This window comes from Capsicum annuum, chromosome 3 (assembly GCF_002878395.1).
Source record: "Capsicum annuum cultivar UCD-10X-F1 chromosome 3, UCD10Xv1.1, whole genome shotgun sequence".
NCBI classification, from domain to species: Eukaryota; Viridiplantae; Streptophyta; class Magnoliopsida; order Solanales; family Solanaceae; genus Capsicum; species Capsicum annuum.
Genome location: NC_061113.1, coordinates 180,625,762 through 180,640,436, shown reverse-complemented (window position 1 = coordinate 180,640,436; position 14,675 = coordinate 180,625,762).

The window sequence follows — 14,675 nt, the reverse complement described above, 5'->3', positions numbered from 1 at the left end:
TGCTCTTAAATTAAAGTTATGTTAAATGTACCAAAATAATCTTTTATCTTATGGTCTTAAATATATCATGTGGAGAGTTGAAATTAAACTGTACCAAAAAAGAAAAGGTTTATTCCTTGTGAAACAGACTAAAAAGAGGGCCACCATTCTTTTTTAAACGAAGGGAGTAATAAACACTATGAGTATAATTTTATTTGTTTCATTGATTTTTCTCTTTTGATTATCTCCGTAATTTAGAACCGTTAGTAGTATATTTCTCGAATGTAAGATGATTTGAACCTCCTTGTGATATATTTGACAATAAGAAACATCGAAAAAACTTTGATAACTACAGTATTTGATGTCTTGATCTCTTTATAAATATGATATGAGTTTATGGAATTTCGAGGTGCTTCTTTCAAGGAGTATGCTACCCTTTAAATAGGGGTGATTTAGGATTAAGGGTTGAGTAACCTCAAGATTAGGTTTAGGATAAAATACCCTCAAAAAATAGGGTAGAGCAGCCTTCAAGAAATCTAACAAGATATGACTCGTCTTGAAGTTTCCCATAAAATTTTGAAATCTACAAATATCCCTATTTCAAAGTTTATTGGAATATAGGCTTGATGAAACTCATACACGAAACTTGAAGTACCCATAAATTTGAGCTATAATTTTAGTGATTTTGTGTCTCTGAAGTTGCATATTTTAATTATGAGAGAAGAGAAGGACATATTTGGTCCCATTAGATGTGTCAATTTATTTGCAATAAATTTTAATGTGATAGAAAATAAATTATAATCACAAATAAAATATGAAAAAATATAATTTTAATGATAAACAATATGAATACAATTTTGCATCTAATTCGAAGGTTGTTAGTAGTATATTTATCGAACGTAGGAGGATTGACACCTCCTTGTGATAGATTTGACCATGAAGAACATCTGAAAGACTTTGATAAAGAAGTATTTGGTGCCCCGGTCTCTTTGTAAATATTCTAAGAGTTTATGGGATTTTAAGATGTTTCTCAAAGGAATATTCTACCTTTTAAATAGGTGTGATTTAGGGTTAAGGATTGAGTTGCCTCCAAACTAGTTTTAAAGTACTCCCATGAAACAGGACAGAGTAGTCTCTAAAAAAAACTAACAAGGTTGGACTCATCTTATAGAATTCCTCAAATTTTTTATGTCTACAGTAGCAAATTAAATTGACACATAGATTAAGATGATCAACCAGTTAACATTAGATTTATGTTGCATAAATTGGGGCGCAGATCTAGAGGTCATGTCCATCATAATCTAAATTTTAAGATTTGAGATACAGATATAGGTATGAATATAGATGTGAGAATTTGATTGAATTTGGAGACATTATATAAACAAGATTAGGAGACATTGTGTAGAAACCCAAGGTATTATGACAAAACAATACTGATCAAAAGGAGAATTCGAGGAAGTGATAGAAGAAAAAAGATTGACATAGAATTTCTATATATAAGACACTTCATATTCATCAATTTCACCTTAACTTTCATTTTAATTATAGAAATCATTGTATCTATCCAAAATTTCTCCTTTGAATTTGATCAGAGTACCCAAAATCAATTGATCAAATGTTATATAAATCCCAAGCCCACACATATGTCGCATCAACATGGGGGCGAACCAAAATTGAAGAGTCCAAGTAGCTTAATGCTAGATTGTTGAATGGCGCAAGAAAATAGAAGAGTTGCAAAAAAAATTTCTTCTCCTTTTTGTTGATTGAATTATCTCTTTATGATGTATCCTATATACACAAGTAAATAAACGTACCAACCTAGTCTACCTCTAATACTTTCCACCAACTTAGGAGACCTAAATTAGGTATAAGATATTAAAATATATACTACAATATATTTTATGATATACATTGATGATTTACCTAAGTTGTATAAGAAAAATAATGTGTTCAAGAAGATTTGTTGATTTAGGCAAAATCTTAATCTATGTAGGCGGGACCAAAATGTGTTGCAATTTTTGTGATGAATCCAAATTGTCCCACATCCACTATCGATGTAATATTAGCTAAGTTTCAACAGATCTACTTTCATGGAACCTCAACACCTCTCTTTAAGGTGAAGGGGGTGAAAAGACACCCATTTTGTCCAAAATATTATAATAAAGAGGACCTATAAGCGATTTGGTAAAGAGATCTGCCAGTTGAGAGAAAGAAAGAACAAATGAATAAGAATGGGGCTATCCAAAAGCTTCTACTGAACAAAATAACAACTAATTATCACATGCTTTAACCGTTCATGAAACACGAATTTCTCAGCTATGTGTATTGCCATCTGAATATCAAATTGAAGGAGTACTGGCAAAGAATCGAAATGGGAAATCCTAAAAAAGACGAACCACCCAAATAAGTTCAGCTACCACTCATCTTATTGAATGGTATTCAGCCTCGGTAGAACTAAGAGAAATAGAAGTTTTCTTTTTTGACTTCTAAGAAATAGAAGAACCACCAAGTGAGATATAAAAACCACTAAAAGATCTTCTTGAATTCTTACAGGTTCCCAATCGAAGTCACAAAATGCAAATAGCTGAAAGAAATGAGAATGATTAATAAAAAGCCCTAAACTAGGGTCTTTGGACAAATAGTGAAGAACACACATAGTTGTTGTAGAGTGAGGTAGACGAAGATCTTGCATAAACTAGCTTAAATATTGCACAACGAAGAAAAGATTTGGTCTGATATGATTAAGCTAGTTTAGATTTTTGAAAAAATGACAATAGATAGTGGGATTAAAAATAACAGCCCCTTCATTAAGACACATTTTAATATTAAGTTAAGAAGATAAGAGACAGGAGCAAGATGAGTGACATCAAATTCCTTTAGCAAGTCAATTGTAAACATGTGTTGAGTACAAATAAGGCCTTGAGGTTCTTTCACTTTTATACCCAAGAAATATGTAAGTTTCCCAAATCCTTGATTCGAAAATCCTCATGGATAAATACCATTAACGATTGCAATTTTGCGTTGTCATTACCTATCAAAATAAGGTCATTAGCATAGAAAACCACAATAGAAATAGATAAATCAAAGTTTTTGACAAAAAAAAATAACCATTAAGATAATGAGTGGGTCCTTTCAAACAAAAAGAAGTCATCAATCTGGAATACCGTTATCTGAAAGATTGATGTAGTTCAAAAGTGAATTTTATAAGATTGCAGACGTGAGATGGTGAAGATTGAAGGTTGAACAATCCCAACAGGGAACTCTATATAGACCTCTTCATAGAGGTTACAATGTAAAAATACATTATTAATATCCAACTAATAAAAAGCCCATCATTTTGTTTATAATTGTAGCAAGAAGACACTTGATAATGATCATTATGACAAAGAGGGAAAATGTTTTATTGAAGTCAATCCCCTCCCTCTATTTATCACCTCAAAGTTCTAATCTAGCCCTTAGTATCTTAATGATACCATCATTATGTTATTATCATTATAGACCTACTTAAACGTAAGGCTTTTTAACCAAGGAAATTTAACTACCTCTCAAGTCTTGATCAATTAAAGAGCCTAAATTTTTTTTGTCCATAGTCTTTTTCAAACTCTTATATAATGCAACCTATTTATAACTAACAGGTGTATGTATATCAGACCGAGAATGTAGCATAATTTAATTTTCTAAGAACAGGTTAGTAACAGAAAGCGAGACATGAGAGATGGAAGTTGAGAAACAAAATGAGCTGACATCCGCCAGGTGCACAGAGTCATAGCTGTAATCTGCTAGATGTACAGGAACTTTGTGTTCCCTGGATGATCTCCAAAGAACAGAGATACTATCTGTAGTTGGTGTGGGAAGAACTTTATATGTTGTTGAGGAGGTTTCCGAAGGAAACATGGAGGAAGAAGAAAAAATTGGCGAAGTATCCATAGTAGTAGTGACAAAACTAGAACAATTATCATCATCAGTACTAGGACTGAGGTGAGAAAAAATATGACAATAATATAATTTGGAGAGGGATGTGATCAGTATGGACTAGAGATTCAGAATCACCAAGTATGGGATCAACAGAATTATTGTTTTTCAAACTAGGAAAAGATAAACCAGCAGTGTTGGTTGAGTCAGAAGGAAAATACTTTCATGAAATACATCTCTAGAAACATAATTTTCTTAGTATTAAGATATGTAAAACTTTGTATTCTTTATTTACATGTGGATATCCCAAACAAAAACATGCAGAAGCCCTAGGATCCAATTGAGATCTCTGGGAGCGTAGAGTGAGAAAAACAATAGACATCCAAAACATTAGAGATTGAAATAGTGGGCTGTAGTTTCGAAAAAAACCTCAACAGGTTTCTTATTTTGTAAGAGTCTAGATGAAAATCTATTGATTAGATAAGTTGCATCCAAAAGGTACTCTCCCCAATATTAGATTCATAGATGGACTGATATAAAAGAGCCCTAGATGTCTCTAGTAAATATTCATGTTTTTTCTCTACAATTCCATTTTGTTGTTGGGTAGACACACCATAGGTTTGATGTTATCCGCCTTGAGAAATAAAATATTTTCTTTCTGTTTTCTAAAATTCCAATTCAACAATATTATTGGATATTATTATTTTGACTTTGATTTGAAATTGTCTTTTTACCATAGATAGAAAAGATTTGAGTATTGTTATAGCATTTGATTTATTGGTTAATAAGAAAGTTCACGTTCCTTTACTAAAATAATCCACAATAGTAAGAAAAAATCTGTGAACATCATGTGTTGGTGCCTTATATGGTCCCCAAATATCAATATGTATTAACTCAATAGCTTCTTTTTTAGAAATATTACTTGTGGGAAAGGAAAGTTTCTTGCTTATCCATAGAGAAACAATACAGTAAACGGTAGATTTTTTACAAGAAGATATGGAATCAAAATGAACATTATTCATACTTCTTAAAGTAATACGCCCAACATATAATGTCATAGTTTTTCCTTGATATTTGAATCAAACATGAAGTAGAAACTGAATTAGAATTGAAAATTCTTTTACTAAAACGAAAACTAAGATAGGAACTAAAACTAGAGATCTTCTTGACTGGAATTTTTGAAAGATCATCCGACTGGCTTGATTTGAGTATGTAGAGTCCTTCTTGTTCTCTACCAATCTCTTAAGGGTTCTTCAGTAAAACATGAAAGAAGAATTAGTAGTGAATAAGACATATTTTTTAGTTGTCTGCACAACTTGTACACAAACATAGATTAAATATGAAACAAAGTATGTATAAAACTTTGTGCAATACTATATTTCGAAAATTAGACACTGATCTTGAATGAGTGGCTCTTATTATGTATGAATTTGGGATTTATTATGATCCATTTTGGTAATACTTTAAAGCTTGAAAATGTTGACTAGCACCATTGTCTTATATCTAAGATTCATTGTTAATGTTAACCAGGCCCGCATAAAAGTTAAAAAAATAGTTATAGATGCATAACTCATGTTGGTAGAGGCTTCAGAAATAACTCCATTTTATTGTGTAGTCTTCAGTTTGGAAAAGTTCCAATAGCTGTCCCATATTTTCTTTGCTCAAAATCCTAGATTGTGCAACATTGTTCATAATTGATTCATCACCTATTTCAAAGTTGTGGTTGGATTGAGTACCTTGCCTAAAATTTCTTCTGCTTTGTAAACATGAAATTAGTTGGAAAGCCATGGATCCTATAACACTTAATTATAGTGTGTCCTGGTTTCTTACAATAACTAAACATTACATTAATCTTTTTAAAGTTAAAATTAGTTTTCTATGGTTTGTTGCCATTGAATTTCCTCTCTTCTTGGAGATTTAAAGCAAGAAAGGAGGCTGATCTAGGATAGATGGAAGCAGTGTAAATTTCTGTGTTTATCATCCTATATGATAAGAGAGCGTATGTCATGTCAAAGGCAAGGAAGACAATAGAATGTTTTACTTATCTCCCCTACGAAAGTATCCTCCAAAGCCATTAAAAATTATAATAGTCGCTCGTCTTTGAAATTCAAGAGGGGGGGGGGGGGGGTGAATTGAATTTTTTTTGTGAGTTGACTATTGGCTCCTCACAGTCGACTCTCCTGCAGACCAGTACACTTTAGAAAGAAGATTAGGTTTGAATTAATCAAGCAAATAAATAATCAAATGTAAAATAACAACACAAAGATTTATCCTGATGCGGAACACCAATGTGGTGCCTATTTTCATTCCCCCTGGGTTTTGATGATTCCTTAGATCGTTCAATATCGAGCTCGAGTACAATGATGAAAAACAAGTTCTAAAGACTTATTTTATTCATCATATCTTGTGACACAGCTTCAGTTTGTGATACAAAGTTGACTCGATCATACTCTTTATACAATAATTGTAAACTAAGAGTTACAAAGCTTCATAAGACTAAGATTGAGACACTTTGAGATTCTTCTTAAAGTTCCATAATAATTGTCTATATTTAGTCTTCTTCTTTTATAGTCTTCAGTTGCTACTCTTAGTAAAGAAACCCAAGAGATTTCTTCTCAATCAAGGATTTGAATTGATTTCTTAAGGAATGTAGTCGTATGATATTTTCATATCAGACATGTCCATATACGGATTCGACTCATGTCTATATCAGATATGTCCGTGATCTTTTCTTCTTTTTATTCTTGTTGTGATTGATGTTATTTCCAAGTTTGTTTGTGATATTTTCTTCCTCTTCCTTCATTGTGATTGATCTGATTTGCTATATTTTTTGGACCAAGGTTTTCCTTCTGATTGTTTTTATTTTGATTGATTTGCTTGGATGCTGCGAATCATGATTTAATGTCCTTCTATTCCTGGAGCCTGGCTTCCTTATTTGATTCATTCATTCTTCCATCATTAGCAGTCCTCTAATATCCTACAAAGATCCACTCATCAGTTTGTCATTATTAAAATATAAACTTCGAAGGCTAACAATCTCCCCCTTTTTTATAATGACAAACGAGTGTAAACATCAGTTGACTTCTCTGTCTGTCAACTTGCTCCCCTTGACTTGTACACATATATTAAGTATTGGCCGACCTTCGTTTATCATTAGTCGAATTGCTTCCCTTGATTAGTAGGAGCTTCCTGAGTTCCTGATGATCCTATTTTTCTCCCCTTTTAGCATAATAAAAAAATAAAATAGTAGACAAGCAGCAGATATATATAATATATTAACTAGGTAGAGAAAAATAGTGGAGTATATAGGGTGTAATAAATCATCTTACAACTCATCAACACAAGGGACCTGACCTCTTTTTGAATAAAAAGAAAAAAAAGTCATCATTATTCATTGCTTCTTGAGAAAGTAGGTCAAAGTATTATGCATGTTATGACAGAAAGTGTCATATGATTTTCAACATTTTTTAAGAAGGAGGAATAGGAATTCTAGATGGAAATAACTAGATCATCATTAGAGGAGTGGACTTGGATCTTGAGGGAATCTATTCGGGTGAACACCTGAGTAAACAATTTTATACCTTCCTATTTGAATCCATCAGAGCAAACCTAACCACGCCTATGTCTGTGTTGGTACTTTTCTCGAGGTCCAGAATTTTAGAATTCAACTCCTTCAACAGTACAACACTATCCTCAATGGCCTTGAACCGATCCTTAATCTCCCCTAGGTCCTTCAAAATAGGCATCATAGGGTTAGAGATAAATTTGCTTACCTTGGTAAGTTTCAACCTTGTCCGAGCAGAATCCTTCTTGCACCTATCCTCTTTAACCAAAACATACCCCATACTTCCAAACGTCTTTGAATCATAAGTGGCAACAACCTCTACTAGGTGTAAGCAGATAGATCAATTTAGTAATACTGAGGAATTTAAGTAATAAGCAGGCCATACGATAAACTGGCAGAGGTATGAGCATCAGATGATCTTTCAAGAATGTACTCATGGATCCATGTTGCCAATTGATTTTGATTTTCTTAACCAAATAGTACAGTACAAAAATATCTTGATCGGTAATATTGCTCAGAGATGTTTTTAGGGGAATCAGTGTAGTAACAATTATGTGAGCCATAATGTGAAACTTGAAACAGAGAGACAGGGGACCAAAATTAGTCAAAGCAGAGTTAGTATCTGGCAAAAATTTCTTGGCTTCTTGAAAGTTAGCCTCAAAATAATCGGGCCAGTTACCATTCATAAAACATATGTTACCAGAAAACTAAGTATCAAATGTATTCTTGAACAGAAAATCATTCATAATAATTCTCGTGCCAAGAACAAGAGTCTCGAGTTCACCACTATCATGGGAGAGTCGAAGATTCACATAAAACATGTGAACTGGATCCTCATATATCAGAAGTCCACAGAGAAAAAAGACAGGGGAAAAATCTTGAAACTTAAAAAAGTGATTGATATTACAGAAGCAGTATTTTAATTGACGAAGATTGATAATGAGATCGGGTACAACAGAGCGACCCTTAAAGACAAAGAATTTGTATTTGTGAGAGCATGCCCAGAACTTGTGCATGTTCTCTGAAGGGAGGGAGAGAAAAAGGTATAGACGAGGTTTCTTGGCAGAAGGGGGGATTGACAGGGATTAGGATGACGTATCTTGATGAGAGTTGTTTGAGAGTCCATTGAGGACTCATCAGGTGACTCAGAGAGAAGAACAGGGTTGTCAGGGAGGAATTTGGGAAGAGATTTGGACATAGTCGCCATTGAACAGGTTCTAGTCATGGGAGAGAGGAGAAAGTAAATTTTAAAGGGGGCATATATAGAGAGAAGATGGAGGTTAGGAGAACTAGAGAAGGAGTGGGGGAAGTATACAAATGTTGGTAACGATAGATGAGCGGAAGACGAAGAGGTATAAGGGAAAGGGTGACTGATGAAAGTGAAATGGTGGCAGTCGAAGGAGTGTTGGGAAGGCAAAAGTAGTGTAGAGAATGTAAAAGAGTCATGAAAAATGGTGAGGGTGATGATGACTTTCCTTTTGATTTTTTTTTTTAAAATAACCATACAATTAGAGCAAATTTTTTTCCAAAAATAAAGTTCATAGGTCATTAATACTAAGAATACCAAGTTTTTTTTCTAAGGTAACAAAATCTTTCTTCTAACAGGGTTTCGTATAAATATCTTCCAGTTGATTTTCGAAATCAACATATGTTAACAATCACCATTTTCTACATGATCACGAATAAAATGATGCTTAATATCAATATGTTTCGCCCTAGAATAATGCATAGTATATTAGATAGACTAATATCGCTGGTGTTATTGTACATAATGGGAATTGATTTAAAAGATAAATTAAAATCAAGTAGTTGATGCATAATCCATAAAATTTGAGTACCACAACTTCCAATAGCTATGTACTTGACTTTAGTTGTTGAAAGTGCAACTGGAGTTTGCTTTTTGCTGTGCCATGAAATTAGGACATTACTAAGAATTTGACAAGTTCTACTGGTGATTTTTCTATCACTATTATCACCCACAAATTCAACGTCTGAATATCCAATTAAGTCAAAATGAGAAGAGCAAGGGTACCATAGTCCAATGTCTTGAGTTCCTATAAGGTATCGGATGATCCTTGTGACGGTAGTCAAATGAGACTCTTTGGGAGTTGACTGGAACCTGCAACACTTACATATACTGAACATGATGTCTGGTCTACTGGCAGTCAGATAAAGTAGTGATCCTATCATTCCCCTGACATTTATCATCAATATCCTTACCAGACGAGTCCAAATTAAGGATTGTGGATCGACTCATTGGAGTTCCATAGGCCTTGATGAGTTTCTTCGTGTACTTGGCTTGACTGATGAAAGTGCCTTTGGGATTTTTTTGATTTGTAATCCCAAGAAGAATGTGAGCTCACCCATAAGACTCATTTCGAATTCTCTTTTCAACAAGTTAGCAAAATTCTCACACAGAGAGATATTAGAACTACCAAAAATGATATCATCAATGTAAATTTGCATAATAAAAAGATTTGAATCAAGCTTCTGTATGAATAGATTTATATCAATTTTATCCCTTTGAAAATTGTTATTTAGTAAGAAAGTACTCAATCTCTCATACCAAGCCTTTGGAGCTTGTTTGAGGCCGTAGAGTGCTTTTGATAATTTAAAAACATGATTTGGATACGATGAATTTTCAAAGCCTAGGGTTTGTTTTACAAAAAAAATTTCATGAATAAAACTATTTAAGGGGGCGTCTTTTATGTCCATTTGATATAGCTTAAATATTTAAAGGTAACAAAAGCTAATAAAATTTTAATTGACTCTAACCTTGCCACGGGGGCAAAGGTCTTGTCATAATCAATACCTTCTTGTTGGAAATAGCCTTGAGCTACAAGTCTTGCTTTATTTTTTCTAACCTTACCTTCTTCATTCAATTTGTTTCTTTAGACCCATCTAGTTCCAATTACCGAGCAGTTTCTTGGTCTTTAAACCAAGCTCCAAACTTGATTTCATTAAAACTGGCCCAATTCTTTCTTCATATCTACAACCCATAATTCATCTTTGAGGGCCTCATCGGCTTTCTTTGGTTCAGTTTGAGACACAAGGGCAACAGATGCTTGTGTTCTTAATGATGCTCTTATTTGTACTCTATCTTCTTGATTTCTGATGATAAGTTTCTTTGGGTAGATAGCATCGTATTTCTATTCTTTTGGAATACTTGGTTTCACTGTTTCTACTATGGGAGTCAACTCTGGAGGGTGTGTAGTCAACTTGTCTTGTGATGGCTCAGAGGTTATACTATTATTTTCTCCAGATTGTAGATTACTCACTTATTCTTCATCAACAGTTAAACTCATCAGGGGTAATTAGATTCATTAAATACAATATACATAGATTCCTCAACACACAAAGTTCTTTTATTAATGGCCCTGTATGCACGACTAGTTGGAGAGTATCCAAGGAAAATACCTTTGTCACATTGTGGATCAATTTTTTCCAAGTTATTCTTACCATTATTGTGAATAAAATATTTTTAGCCAAAAGGATGGAAATAACTAATGTTGGGCTTCTTTCCTCTCCAGAGTTTGTAAGGCATTTTCTTTAGAATAGGTCTGATCAGGCATCTGTTAATGATGTGGAATGTTGTGCTCACTGCTTCTACCCAAAAGTGATCTGGGAGATTATGTTCTAACAGTATAATCTTGACAGTTTTCTAGAGAGACCTATTCTTTCGCCACTACACCATTTTGCTGAGGAGACCGAGGTGAACAGAAGTTCTGAGAGTATCCATTCTGAGCACAATACTCTCCAAATGCCTTATTTTCAAATTCTCTTCCGTAATCACTATGAACGTAAGTGATGAGGTGTCCATCTTCTCTTTATACCTTTCTACAAAAATCTTAAAGTTTGTGAAAGCCTTATGTTTATGAGAAAGAAATATTACCTAAGTAAAATGTGAGTAATCATAAACTATAATGAAAACATATCTCTTTCCACCAATACTTGTGGTCTTGGTGGGGCCAAATAGATCCATGTCGATTGTTTGAAGAGGTTTGGTAGTAGAGACGTTTTTGACTTTGAATGATGTCCGGGTCTGTTTACCCAATTAGTAGGCATCACAGATCTGATCTTTTTCAAACTTGAGTTTTGGCAGACCCCTTACTAATTCCAGTCTGGATAACTTCTCAATGATATGCATACTAGCATGCCCAAGCTTTCTGTACCACAACCAAGTATCATTGGTTTGGACAGTGAGGCAAGTTAAGGTAGCAAATTCAGGACTATTTAAGACATAAATATTGTCAATGCGTTCACCGATGAGAGAGATATTTCTTTAGTTATGTTTGATTGAGCAATTTTTAGCTTTGAAGAAGACTCCAAATCTGGTGTCACACAGCTGATTAATGTTAAGCAGATTGTGTTTAAGGTCGTCTACTATATATACTTAAGTGAATTCACATGATGAGTCGAGTTTTAGTGAGCCGACTCCAATGATGTTGCCTCTAGCATTGTCACCGAATCTGGCTGATCCTTCTTCTATTTTTTAGAGTAGAAATTTTTTTTCTATCCGGTCATGTGTCTGGACCATCCATTATCAATGACCCACATTCCGTTCTTATAGCTCTTGCGGGCCTATTCTTGTAAAATAAGAAAATTAATTTTGTTTAGACCAAAATGGTCTTGGATCCTTGCGGGTTAGATGTGCTTCCTTTGGACTTCCAAACCCACATAATTTTAGGCTTATGCCTGCAGCTTTAGTATCTTTGCCCTCTCTGTCCACATATAAAACAAACAATCCCTCGAGAGGATAAGGAGGTCTTGGCTAATTTAAATGATTCTGATGAAGAACTTGAATTGTTCTTAAAAGAGTTTGATCTCACAAAACTGTGACTTGGTGATCTCTTAATACTGTTTAATTTTATTTTTACATCATCAAACTTTTCATGAAGTAAGTCAACTTTAATTTGACATGCTTCAATTTCTATTTATTAACTTCTTTGTTCCTCTTCGAGTTTTCATTTAAATCGAGCTTGGCAACTTTTCTTCTCTTGAGCGAGTTTTTTATATTCATCTGTAAGTTTTTAAAGCTCGCTAGTTATCATATCTAAATTAGATTCAAGAGTATCCTAATTATGATAATCGTGTAGTCTTACCTCGCTAGATTCACCTATTTTCATGAAGCATATATTTGCGGCTTCTGTTTCTTCTTCGATTCCATCTTCATCACTCCAAGCTCCAAAATTTTGAATCTTTCTGGATGTTCTTCTTCTTAATTCCAGATAGTTTTGTTTGAAGTGGCCAGGCCTTTCACAATGATCATCGTTTCTTGTAGAGTCATTATTTTTGGCTCCTTGGGATTTTTGTTGTCTCTATGTCATGATCTGCCTTACTCCACGATTAATAAGGGCTATTCCTTTGCTATTGGAATCTTCCAAAATGTCCTCTTCTTCAGTTGGAGTAGTGTTAAAGGATACTGGTTTCTTTTTTTCCTCCTTATGGTACCTGTTGATATAATTTAGTTCATATACAATGAGGTTACCTCATAGTTCGTTACATGTTATGTTGTGAAGATCCCCTTCTTCCAGAATGACAGCCTTGGTTTTCCAAATTTTTGAAAGACTTTGGACCAACTTCTGGACTTGCAGACTATGTGGATAGATCTTCCCCAGTGATTTCAGTTCAGATATGATCTTGTTGAATCTGGAAAACATTGTTTCAATGTTCTCATTCTCTTCCATTTTGAACAGCTCGTATTCATTGACCAGGACAACAATATTTGACTTCTTGACTTCGGTGGTTCCTTCATAGGTTACCTTCAATTTGTCCCACATTTATTTTACAATCGTGCAAGTTGATATTTTGTCGTATTCTTCTCCACTAACTGCACAAAGAAATAAACTTATAGCATATGCATTAGTTTGGATTACCTTTTGTTGTTCTTTGGTGACCTCTAAACTTTCAAGGTCTTCTATGTCAGTACTGCTAGATTCCTTACCTTTGTCCTTCTACTTCTCTTTGAATCCTAGAATCGTTTTTGGACCCTTCTTGATGACAACCCAAGCTTAGAAGTCATTTGATTGGACAAAGATTCTGAATCTATTCTTCCAGTAAGAGTAATGTTGTCCATTGAAGTATGATGGTCTTATGGAAGAGTGACTATCTTGAAGAAGAGCACCGGGAATTTGATAATTTGCCATTTGATATTTTCTCACTTGCGGTTAAGAAATACTATTGGAGAGACTTAATCTGATACCAATTGAAATTCAAGAGGGGGGATTGAAAATCATGTGTGAGTTGACTATTGGCTCTTCACAATCGACTCTCTTACAAATCAGTACACTTTACAAAATAGATTAGGTTCGAAGTAATTAAGCAAATAAATAATCGAATGTAAAGTAACAACACAGAGATTTATCCTGGTCCAGAACACCAATGTGGTGCCTACTTCTAGTCTCCTTAGGTTTCAATGATTTCTTAGATCGTTCAATGTCGGGCTCTAGTTTAATGATGGGAAGAAGGTTCCGAAGACTTATTTTGTTCTTCAAATTTTATGACATAGCTTCAGTTTATGTTACAAAGTTAACTCGATCATACTCTATCTTTAGTCTTCTTCTTTTATAGTCTTCGGCTGCTACTCTTCGTAAGGAAACTCAAGTGATTTCTTCTTAATCAAGAATTTGAATTAATTCTTTGATTGAAGAATGTGGCCGTATGATATGTCCATATCAGATATGTCCATATACAACTTTTACTCACGTCCATATCAGATATGTCTGTCATCTTTTCTTTTTGTTTTTGTTCTTGTAGTAATTAATGCTCTTCCAAGTTTCTTTGTGACCTTTCCTAACTTTTGCTTGATTGTGATTGATCTAATTTGCTGGGTTTTGAGGACCGAGATTTTCCTTTCGATTGTTTTCATTTTGATTGATTTTCTTGGATGTCACGGATCATGATTTGATGTCCTTCTATTTCTGGAGCCGGCTTCCTTATTTGCTTCATCCATTCTTCCATCATTAGCAGTCCTCCAATATCCTGCAAAGATCCACTCATTAATTTGTCATTATTAAAACGTAAACTTAGGAGGCTAACAATCTTAATATGACTTATGCCCTTTTTCCATAGCACCATACTAACAATAACATGCACAAGCCAAAAAAGTATTCAAGACATCTGCATCATCCCATAAGCTCTTCATTTTAGTGAAAATAAGTTGAAACACATGTGTTTACCTGAGTGATTGCACTTAGCTATTTTTTAAGCTGGAATAATT